The sequence below is a fragment of the Mus caroli genome, chromosome 5, assembly GCF_900094665.2.
Source record: "Mus caroli chromosome 5, CAROLI_EIJ_v1.1, whole genome shotgun sequence".
NCBI lineage: Eukaryota > Metazoa > Chordata > Mammalia > Rodentia > Muridae > Mus > Mus caroli.
This window is the reverse complement of record NC_034574.1, coordinates 80,805,521-80,817,810: the sequence shown is the minus strand read 5'-3', so window position 1 is coordinate 80,817,810 and position 12,290 is coordinate 80,805,521. Positions and strand designations below refer to the sequence as shown.

The window sequence follows — 12,290 nt, the reverse complement described above, 5'->3', positions numbered from 1 at the left end:
TCTCTCTCTCTCTCTGTCTCTCTCTCTCTCTCTTTCTCTTCTCTCTGTTCTTCACTGTCTTCTATCTTTCTCTGCCTCTACTCCTTTCTCAATCCCCTTCCCATGCCCTCAAATAAACTCCATTCTACACAAAATAAGGCTTGTTCCTGAATATCAGTGATCATGCTGTTGTTTGCAGTGCATTCTTCTCAATCTCCAATTCTTTAAGTGCTTAAATGTAAGGTATCATGTTCCAGCAGCAATTCCTATAGGCATTCTCTTCTCTTACTGAACACTTTCCCTCTTGAAGTTCTGTAACATTTTTTATTTCTCATACAGAAACAGTAAATAAACATATGGAAGCACAGACTTGAATGTGTCTGTCTATATCCTAATTTTTGGATATTTTGTCTAAATATTTACATTGCTAATTGAAAAGAAGTAGAATTTTATCATACTTGAGAGACTCTAATGAGTGATTGTGTGCAGCAATTTAGAATGTTGAACTGATATGCATTTTAAGGACTTAAGTCAGTCTTTGTGACCGAAATGGGCACAGTGAGTCCCTATGCTGCTTACCTGTCACCCTCAAAGCTGGCTAATTATCAGCTCCTTCAACAGCTCCAAGGTTGTTGTGGTGCACGTCTCTGAGCACTACCACACGAGGGCGCTGTTTGCCTCAATGGTCTTTTTTGTTTTGTTTTGTTTTGTTTTATTCCCCTTATAAAAATGCAAACTTCATATTGTTGTTCCACCAATAGGGTTGCAGACCCCTTTAGCTCCTTGGGTACTTTCTCTAGCTCCTCCATTGGGGGCCCTATGTTCCATCCAATAGATGACTGGGAGCATCCACTTCTGTGTTTGCCAGGCACTGGCATAGCCTCACAAGAGACAGCTGTATCACGGTCCTTTCAGCAGAATCTTGCTGGCATATGCAATGGTGTCTGCGTTTGGAGGCTGATTGTGGAATGGATCCCCAGGTGCGGCAGTTTCTAGATGGTCCATCTATCTAGAGACTAACCAGTACCCCCAGAGCTCGGGTCTCTAGCTGCATATGTAGCAGAAGATGGCCTAGTCAGTCATCATTGGGAAGAGAGGCCCCTTGGTCTTGCAAACTTTATATGCCTCAGTACAGGGGAACACCAGGGCCAAGAACGGGGAGTGGATGGGTAGGGGAGTGGGATGGAGGGTTTGGGGGACTTTTGGGATAGCATTTGAAATGTAAAATAAGAAAATACCTAATTTTAAAGAAAGGAAAAAATGCAAACTTCATTTTTGGGTGGTAGGGTCGGGAAGAAACAGTCTAAATTGTGTAAATATAGATTTCTGACCCCATAATCCAAATAATTGAAGATAAATTGTACTTTATCTCCATCAGTTATATTCAGTGAAGAAATTGGAGTGGTCATAGATTCTATGGGTAAAACAAATCGAATCATCCCAGGTTGAGTTTCGGTCATGTAACTCATAGGTTATGGTTAATGTGGCTCCCTGATTTTTATCAGGTATAAAGCATCATCAGCAATATGTAAAAAGAAATCCAAATGTTTAGAAGAATGCTATTTCTATTAAAATCTATTTCGAAAGCTTACCTAATGGGAACATGTCATTTGTTGGATTTTACATAATGAAATTTAGTATAACTCAGAGCATGTGCTATAATCCCTCTAGAACTGTGCAAGTAAATACTCAGGTACCCAGCTTCTGCAGGATTTCCACTGTGAAGGGCTTAGCTTATATGTTATTTGAGGACAACACAGAGCAGATTCACCCAAGATGTATTCCATGGATTAAGGTCTAGTACAAGGAAATTAGATGTGACAAGAGAAATCAATAAAGGTATTCACATATGAGAACAGGGCACCTTGTCTGCCAATGAGAGAACAGCCAAGGGAAACAAGGTCAGAATGGGAAGTGAAAAGTCCATCTAACCCAACCGAAGCCACTGCCTTCTTGAAGTCCCTCAGGACAAAGACATTGCCAGCCAGAGCTGAAAAGGACTGGCCACTGGCCAGCCACCTGTGTACCCAGAGGCAAAACTGAACTGCAGTTGTCCCAGTTATTTAGATAGCTTGCCAATTTCAAGAGTTAGGTTGTTTTCTGCACCCCCTCCTCCATCTATGTTATCTACACATCAATGATTCCAGAGAGCTCCTCAGAGGGACATGGCTTCAGTTTATAGATCATTTATTACAGCTCAGCAGGATTTTACCATTAGGGCTTTGATTATGAACAACTGCTGCCCATCACTGAAAATTAATCTTTAATCATTTTCTTAAATGAACAAACGCTAAGCATGTAGGGTCTCAGGAGGTTAGAGGTGGATGAGTAGATAAAATGCTTCGTGAAACGTCACTTTTCTTGTTAAGGTGACATCCAGAGACAAGACATAGACACAAGAATATGAAAAGAATGAGCATATACCAGAGAAGGGACTGGATAATGAGCTCCTGGACCCCAAAGCCAGATTTGGACAATCTGTCATTATTTCTGTTATTACCCAAAACTTCCTAGTCTGTATCTTCCTGACATGGTCAATTGTTGAAGTTGAAGACCAATCTTCCCGAGGTAGAGAAAACCTCACTCCAAGTTAGCCAAAGAAAGAGCAAGTTGAAATGATTGTGTCTGGATTTGTAGAAGCCACTGGTATATATCCATAAAAGCTCAAGGTTATAATAGAGGTAATTATTTATCTGTGGGACTGATCACCTTATGTAAGCTAACAGAATGAAGTCTTAGCTTGAGCAGAACCAGGTTTTAAAGTAGGATTGATATTTGAAACTACCTTTCATGGAGTTGAGTGGTGGTGTGTACTGTCTGCTCTGCTACCCTGTTCCCCAGGCTGAGGTGTGAAGTCTGACTCTCAGACATTTCTGGAATCTCACTGGTACTTTGCTTCCTCTCCCTGGAAGGACCAGGGATAGTTAGAGTCCCAAACAGGTTTAAGGAATCAACATGAGACAGCACATTATTTACATATATTTTATATAATTTCTTTTTACTTACAGAATTGAGTAACACATTTGGAGAGTGTGTTCTGTTGCATTTTTCAGAAAGGAACAGATTTTTGTTGTATTTAAAACCCAAGGATCACAGTCTTTTCTCTTTGTTCTTGGGAACTGCTCATTTCTTTGAGAAAGAAATGGACACAGGAAGGCCACTTGTAGCTGTGTAGCTGCCAACCCCAAATCTTGCTTATGTCCCTTTAAAAACCTCCTGTGGCCAGTCTCTCACAGGAAGACTTATCTTCTAGCAACATTCCATGGTCTAATTTTTTCTGTTTTTTAAAACTTGTTATTTCTACTCCACTTTGTTGAAAAAGCTGTACAGTCCAGAATTGAAATAGTATGAAAAGAAAATCTCATTGACGCCAATGCAGTTATGCCTGCTAATATAAATATATATATTTAATATATATATATAATATATATATATATATATATATGTAATCACAATGAAGTGATTCCCCCACCTCAAACATTCAATTGCATTATTTTACTTGTAGAAGAATGATATTCATTTTTTTGTTGTTGTTGGAGAAAGCCCCCCCGGATATGTGAAATGATGTAAGTATACTTAAGAAGGCAGGCTTATTGAGGCAACATTGAAGGACTTTGAGAGTATACAAGATTGTCTAAATTGCTAAAAGACTCAAACTGGGGTTATAGGGAGCATGAGTGGGGGATATGATACCATTATACTGGTGAGAGACCATTATTATTTTGTTAATATATTGTCACCTGTCCTGAACCTCAGACGGGCTCTAGATAACTGGTAGATCACACCCTGTATACCCAGTTAAGTTGGCTTTAGGCTGGTGGAATGGGAGCTGGGAAAGGGATTACTCTGTGCAGTTTGCTGGGCATTGAGGCTTAAATGGCTGCTTTTAGTGATAGTGCCAGCGAGGAGTCTTGCTCTTCCACACAGAGAGAGGCTGTTGGACTGTATCCAGCCTTTTCTCTGAGCACTTCCTTGTCAGCCCTAAACTAAGGTAGAAAATGAACCACATGAAGAAACGTGGTGCCCCACCAACAAAAAAAAGTTTTCCCAACCAAGAAAAAGTTCATTTGGCAGCAAAAAAATGGGGTACACCTTATTTCAGGAATTAACTGAATATGTGGGTCTCTCAAGTGACCACAATGAAGTGACTTTGGGTGATATAAGCACAATGGCATACTGGTATAAGTAAAAAAGTATGCAGTAAACTTACCCCAATATGTACATTTTACCACTAGTGCGGTAGTCTGTTAGTATTCAGAGACCATGGTTGACAGTCTTCTCAAAGGACAGAGAAGAGATATCTTTGATGAGCGTAATTTATATTTGTTTGGCTGAATTTCCTGGGCTGTGACTACATAATATTCTCTACTTAAGGAGCACAGAAGAGTAAGTAAAACAGTTATAGAAAGGACACATTGGGTATTTACAGACGTGTTACAAAGCCTTCCTGTGGGATTGCATATTATGGGTAATCAAGGAATTGAAGTTTACTTGGGACATTGTTGTCAGGATAAGAAAAAGTGGGTTGAGGATTAAATCAAGCCAATGATACAGAAGAGTTAGATGAGCCATAGAAACATCCATACCTTTATCATGACTAGGTCACCAGTGACCTTGACAGCACCCAGGAGCACAGAGAAGGTTAAGAGGCTAGGGCCTGAGGAGAAATACATTTACAGTGAAAAATCCTGCTAGTGAGGATTTCTCTTTGATGAAACTTGTCTATGAAAGTCAAAAGAAAACACATTTAAAGGAAAACAAACATGTCAAAGAGTTTGTAACTTGCATTTTGAGTTTTGTTTTGTTTTTTGCTGAGAATTTGGCCTGTTTAAAGGACCATAAGTAGAACACACCAAGGATCAAATTTTAAAGAGAATAATAATAAATGCTGGAGGTTCAAGTTTTCTCAAGAAGTGTGCATACTAATACACAAAGCAAAGGATCCTGTAGTGTGGAAACTACAGACTTTTGTTTTCTCTCTGTTTTGCTTTCCTTCTTTTGTTTCGTGAGTCATGGTCTTTCTAGGAATTCCCCATCCTCAAACTTATTGTGTGCAGTGCATAGTATACACTGGCCTCAAACTCTCATCACATTTCTTGCCTCAACTCTTCTAAGTGTTGGGAATTACATGCTACCTGCATTTTTCTTATATTGTAATTTTCCCTTTTTTATATAATTATATATTTCTGTAGAGGAAAAAAAACAAGGTTTGAGGATTTGGAGAAAGTCATATAATCAAGAGAATTGCTATCCATTCAGCTTTCACCTTTACACTCTCTTGCATTTAGTAGATAACAACTTGCCTTTAGTAGGTACAATTTTGTTTTCTTTTTCTTTTTCTGGTTGCCATTGACTACTAAAAAACATACTGGCATATTGGTTGGAATAATATTAAATGAAAAGGCCAGTTTGAGGGGTGTTTAGTCATACAAGATAAAGGTTATCAAAGGTCAGAAGTAGGAGACCATCATAAAGAGTAGAGCTGAGAATGCAATCAGAAATGCCTGCCTTTTACTGTGTCAAAGTTCCCAGCATTGCCTAAATCAGGGCATCATAGAGAGACCACATCTACAAACAACTAGCTTGGAAAATGAGCTGACCAGGATGAACTGAGGGGCTAGAGAACAGAATTATGAAATTGGCAGCTTATAGCTATGAGGGTCCTTTCAGGAAGCAGACTGGCTGGGCCAGTGGGGATGCTGAAGGAAGGGATGGATAAAAGGCATGTGGGCCTGCAGGACAGACAGTTTGGAGTACTCTATTACATTTCTTTATTCTCAGAGGTTGTGGCCCAGGGATTTGATGGTGATTATGTCAGAAAGATTCTTAATAAAATATAAGATCTTAGACAATCTTAGTATCCAAACGCAGTGTGATGATTTGCAGTCTAGAGAGGCATGCTTACAGTTCCTAAGTAATGCTGGGACAGAGTTCACCAACAGGAAGTTTGAGTGGAAGTGACACAGATCTTAGGACTAATGGTCACCGTCTTTTTATAAGAACCCTGTATGTGCCCAACTTTCAAATGTCTTCCCTCTGAAGCACTGAGGGGAGCAAAACATGCACATCTACACCAAAGAACATCAGTGGTACACAGTAAAGCTCCATGCCAGTCTCTATGGAAGCTCTGTGTTCTGTCTTCTGTGGTCAGCATTTGGTTTATACATGTTTTATCTTTTTTTTCCCCTGTATACCCCTGCTGTAATGTAAATTAACTGGGAACAATTACTTTTCTATTGTTAACAGCCCAGTTCCCACTCCATAGAATAATTCCTGAATCAGAGGAGAACTAAAAGCTATTTGGTTTTTTTTTTCAATTAAATTATTTTATTTACTAACATTCCAAATTTAACTCCTTTCCCAGTTCCCTTCCACAAGTTCTTCATCTCTTCCCTCCTCCCCTTTGCTTCTGAGAAGGTTCTCCTCTACCAGCCTCCTATCCCCACCTCACTTCCACCAGCATCTCCCTTCCCTGGGACACTAAGTTTCTACAAGATTAGGCGCATCTTCTCCCACTGAGGCCAGAGAAGGCAGTCTCTGCTACATATGTTCCAAAGGCCATGAACCAGCACATGTATGCTCTTTGGTTGGTGACATAGTCTCTGGGAGTTCTGAGGAGTCCCAGTTAGTTGATACTGTTATTATTTCTATGGTGTAAAAGCTATTTGTTAATGACTATGTTTGGAGTGGAGCTCAGAGAACAGCAACATGATCTCATATCCCATCAAATATGTTCCTTAGTTTATGATCTGCCATTTTGGGTCTTTCAGTCTGTAGAACAAACAATGGTCTACTTATAGATGCATGGTACATGGTGTGATATTATGGATGATACATACGTGCTAAGGCAACAAAGCCATAAAAATTAGTTGAATTGAGCCAAAATATAAAATAATATAACAGAAAATGTCTTTGACCCCCGGGGGAGGGGGGCAAATGAAGCCAAAGTTTAATGCTTGCAAGAGATTTTATTAGTGAAAGTAAAGAAATTCCAATTTCAAGATAGTACAACTGTCATTCACTCTGACTGTGTTACCTGCTGCAGCCCACAATGTCATCACAGTAGAAAGCAACACTTGATATGCTAGGACTCAGTCAAGCTTTGTTTGAGGAGATGTAGGTAGAAAAATCAGTGTTTTAGGAGGAAGATATTTTAGAGATTTGCACCTGAAACTTTAAAAAATTATATATTAGTGGCTCAGAACATTAACTACCAGTTTCACTGATTTTATGGACTTACCCTTGAAGCTCTGCCCAACCTTTGGCTGTCAGGCACAGTGTGGTGTGAGGCCTTGATTCCTGCATCATCTTTTCAGGTGGTAGAGGTGAATTATAGTTTCCATATCCTGACTATGGCAGCTAAGTGTGTTTCCCTCACACTCCACCCTTGGCTTGGAGATTTGAGGTCATATGTACTAGGTCATGTGTGTGTGTGTGTGTGTGTGTGTATGTATGCATATATACATATGACCTGGTGTGAAGAAGAAATAATAGTTAAAATATATTAGAATAACTTCTTTCCATAGCATGATAAATCAATTGCAACTAACATAGTGACTGTTGAGCTTCCTGTATAAATTTGAAGTCAATTATCATACAAATATATACAAAATTCTTAAACTATGACACCAAAACAATTTGCAAAACACATGAAATTCAAGAAGAACGAAGACCAAAATGTGGACACTTTGCCCCTTCTTAGAATTGAGAACAAAACACCCATGGAAGGAGTTATAGAGACAAAGTTCGGAGCTGAGACAAAAGGATGGACCATCTAGAGACTGCCATATCCAGGGATCCATCCCATAATCAGCCTCCAAACGCTGACACCATTGTATACACTAGCAAGATTTTGCTGAAAGGACCCAGATATAGCTGTCTCTTGTGAGACAATGCCGGGGCCTAGCAAACACAGAAGTGGATGCTCACAGTCAGCTATTGGATCGATCACAGGGGCCCCAATGGAGGAACTAGAGAAAGTACCCAAGGAGCTAAAGGGATCTGCAACCCTATAGGTGCAACAACATTATGAACTAACCAGTACTCCGGAGCTCTTGACTCTAGCTGCATATGTATCAAAAGATGGCCTAGTCGGCCATCACTGGAAACAGAGGCTCATTGGACATGCAAACTTTATATGCCCCAGTACAGGGGAACACCAGGGCCAAAAAGTGGGAGTGGGTGGGTAGGGGAGTGGGGGAGGAGGGTATGGGGGACTTTTGGGATAGCATTGGAAATGTAAATGAAGAAAATACCTAAGGAAAAAAAAAAGAATCATCAGAAATTTTAACCAATGTGCCAATGTAAGTTCTCTGTCACTTACAACCAATGTAATTTCAGGCAAACTAATCCTTTGGATTAATTTACTCATCAGTAAACTAATTCAAAAGATAGAAAAATAATGCTTATCTTAAACAAAAGACTTTGAAAAAGGATTTTTGTACATATGCAAGAAATAGAAATTAATACTTGCTTTTGAAAATCTATTTCTGGGGCTGTCAAGATGGCTCAGAGGATAAAAGCACTGACTGCTCTTCTGAAGGTTCTGAGTTCAAATCCCAGCAACCACATGGAGCCTCACAACCACCTGTAATGGGATCTGATGCCCTCTTCTGGTGTGTCAGAAGACAGCATCACAGTGTACTTATTTATAATAATAAATAAATCTTTGGACCAGAGAGAGTGGGGCCAACCAGAGAGAGCAGGGTCGATCAGAGTGAGCAGAGGTCCTAAATTCAATTCCCAACAACCACATAAAGGCTCACAACCATCTGTACAGCTACAGTGAACTCATATAAATAAAATAAATAAATAAATCTTAAAAAAGAAAAGAAAATCTATTTCTGTTGAGATAATACAAACTTGGTTTACTTATGTCTTCGTAAGTTTTTTGAACCTGAAAATTGTTTTATATGCTATTGAGCTAAGACAAAAATGAATACATGCCCTACTTAATGATATTGATAAATTTTTTATTTTAAAATAGGACCAGGAATGGGAGTGGGTAGGTTTGGGAGCAGGGGGAGGGTGGAGGGGATAGGGGATTTTCGGAGGGAAAATTAGGAAAGGGGATAACATTTGAAAGGTAAGTAAAGAAAATATCTAAAAAATAAAAACAACAACAACAACAATAAAACCCAAAATGATTCATTTTTGAAAAAATATTCTTTTATTTTTTATTTTTATTATTTATCACTTGCTTATTTGGTATTGCTCCACCTTGTATGTTATTCAAAATCTAGTTTCATCTGTACTACAAATACTGTTCTTAAATTACCATCATTTCTACTTAGGTAAATATATGGGACCAAATAATACCCATAAACAACAGTTAGCTCAGTCTATCCTGCTAGTAACTGCTGACCTTGAGGCACCAAACAATATTTTCTAGTACCTGAAATTACCTTGTTTCTGCTCTAGAGGAGGTGCAAAATCTAGAAGTCCTTCACTACCACCTACAGGAAGATTTGACAAATTGTCTGCTGAAGGCAGGTGCTTGAAAGAATCGTCATCATAATGGTTAGAGTCACTTAAATTCGAAGGATCAAACAGGCAAATGAGAAATGTGTGTTAATATTGAGACCAGGGTCTTGACAGCCTCTGTAATTTCTGGTCTGGAGAAGGTTTCTGGGTATATATCCAGAAACATCGCCATCTGTTATTTGTAACCGGAGGACATGCTCAATCCTCAGGAGCATTTGGAGGCCTTTTAAAGGCTCTTACCTGTGCTTTCCAGAATTCACCAGGAGACTGTAGCCTTGGGGGCTCAGGCAGGAGGATTGTTGAATTTTAAATCATGCTGGGCTGTATAGTGAATATTGTTTTAAACAAGCAATCAAAAATATATATTTTCTAATTTTATATATTATATATTTTAAAATTAATGATGATACATAGACAATTTTTTTTGTTGTTCAGTGGTCAAAATAATTACAAATGTAGTAACTGATTATGGGACTTGTCTATCTACAACCTGATTCCTTTGCTTATTATTTCAATATTGGAAGGTCATCATGATTTTGAATTCGATTACTAGAACATTTTACAGCAGTGTATTTTTTCATTTATGTATTTATTCTGTGTGTTTGCATGTGCACATGTATTACTGTGCAAGGTCAAGAAGGCAACTGACAGTATTCATGTCTCTCCTACCATGTGGGACCAGGGGATTAAATTCAGGATGTCAGTTTTGCTTGTCACCCAGTGCCTTTATCTGTTGAGTCAACTCACTGTCTCAAACATCAACCATAGTGTCTCTGAATTGTTTTTGATTTTTACTTACTCCTTACTAAGCATGGTGGTACTTGCACTTAAGTATGCACAGCATATTTTGGATACGCTGGGAATATGATAGTCAGTTTTTAAACCTAGGGGAGGCTCTCCGGGTGCCCATGTTGAGTTTGCCCTGCATATTGGATTTCTGCATTTCCAATAACTGATATTCTAAAGCTGAGTTCTTCGATGTTAAGTCTTTAAACTCCTTCATAAACATCTCCTTTACTTTTTCCATCTCATCAACCAGTTTCTGCTTTTCTTCCTCCTCCCATCTAACAACTAACTTCTGAAAGTCCTCCTCATTTATTTTCTGCATTTCATAGTCTTTAGAGAATCGGATTTGGTGGGTGTGCTGCGCCGACTCCAGCTGGGTCTTGGTGAACTGCAGCTGCTCCTTCAACATGTTGTTCTCCTCCTGGAGCTTGTGGGTCTGTGCTTTTGCATTTCTCGCGAGATAATCTGCAGTGTGGCGGCGATGGAGGTGGCTCTGTAGAAAAACTTGGTTCATGAAGGCTTTGTCACAAAAGCGGCACTGGTAATGGCTGGCTTGGGCCTGACTCATCATCAGCTGCTGGGCAGACACCATCTTTTTCCTGCGTCTACACTCCTGCTTGAGCAGGGTAATATCCTCTCCCTGCTTGGCGAGCAGCTGTTTGTTCTGCTCATAGCCACTCAGACTCAGGCGTAACCGCTCCTCTACCACGCTCAGCTGTGAGGTGAGGAACTCTTGACAATACACCAGATACTCAATGGTTAGCTGTGTCAGGCGGATGAGCTTCAACAGCAGTGGGTCCACCTCGGACTGGCAGTATGGGAACTTCTCATTCTCCAGTTTGCAGAAGGTGATGTTCATGATGTTCTCCTGAAGTGTTAGGACATCCATAGTTCCCACCACCTTATCCACATCAGTGGAGCCCAGCTTCCTCCAGTCAATGTTCTCCAGGCGAGGTCGGAATTGGAAGAAAGGCAGGGGTCCAGAGGCCGAGTTGGCAGTGACATGGGTCCTGGGAACTGCACCTCTCTCTGGGGCGTCACGTCTCTTCTGGCTGTTGGACTGAGGGTAGCAGCTGTGTTTCTGGAAGGACATTCTTGAAAGCCAACCTGCTGCCTATACTGGAGGAATAGGGTGGTCTTTCTTACCTGACCAGGCCACCTGGAGTCCCACGACACCACGCCCAGTGTGAGCAAGTGACAGCCTGGACCTCTGATGCAGTGGTTGCAGTCTATACCCTCGCCCGGCTGGGATGTTGCCATGGCAACATGTAGCTTCATCCTGGAGCTTAAGGCTTGTCTGCTCTGGGGCATTCAGACTGCACTAAGAGGGCCTTACAAACACAGAGATCTGCAATCGGAAGAACTTGAAACTGTTATAGCAACTTGCAAAACACGTGACTCTCATTTTGGGAGTCTTTATGGTGGTGCTAGTGTCAGGGGTGGGGAAAGGCGTTGCCAGTGGCTCCATAGAGATCAACCAGGTGAGGAAAAAGCCAGGCATCTTTTAATCCATGAGGAAGGATCAGACTAACCATGAGGACTTTGTTGTTGTTGTTGTTGTTGTAGGTGGTGGTGGTGGTGGTGGTGGTGGTGGTGGTGGTGGTATTTCTGTGGACCTTCGGTTCCATCCATTAGGCTGGCAGGGTCAGGGAGAGGAAGGTGGTTGTTAACCACAGAAGCATTACCAGATTTTCATATAGGTGGAGAAAAAAATAAAGGGCTTATAGATTTGCTCAGTAGTTGCATGAATAAGTAAATTGACTGAATTGGGTGCCTAGTTAAGGAGATAATGGCTCCAGGCCCCATATCCCTTATATTCTCTCTGGCTGGGGCCTGTAAAAGAGGAAGAACCCTTGCTCTTGGTCATAAGCCTGTGAGCTGCTTTATTTTTATTTATTTATTTATTTATGATGGACCAACAAAGACTTTTCAACTGGGTCCTTTTTTAATTCTAACCCATCACAAAACCAGTACTTTTAAATCATTTCCTGCTCTAAATGTCCTTATTGATTGCCCAGAGAGGAGCAGTTTCCATAAGTCCC

General features: G+C 40.3%; 1 pseudogene across 1 annotated transcript; it reads right to left on the bottom strand.

Annotated features, from left to right (window-relative positions):
* Positions 1-10,283: 10,283 nt before the first annotated feature.
* LOC110295482 lies at positions 10,284-11,418 on the bottom strand (annotated as a pseudogene). Its single transcript, XR_002378074.1, has one exon. The product of XR_002378074.1 is annotated as a zinc finger protein DZIP1 pseudogene (transcript).
* Positions 11,419-12,290: the final 872 nt, after the last annotated feature.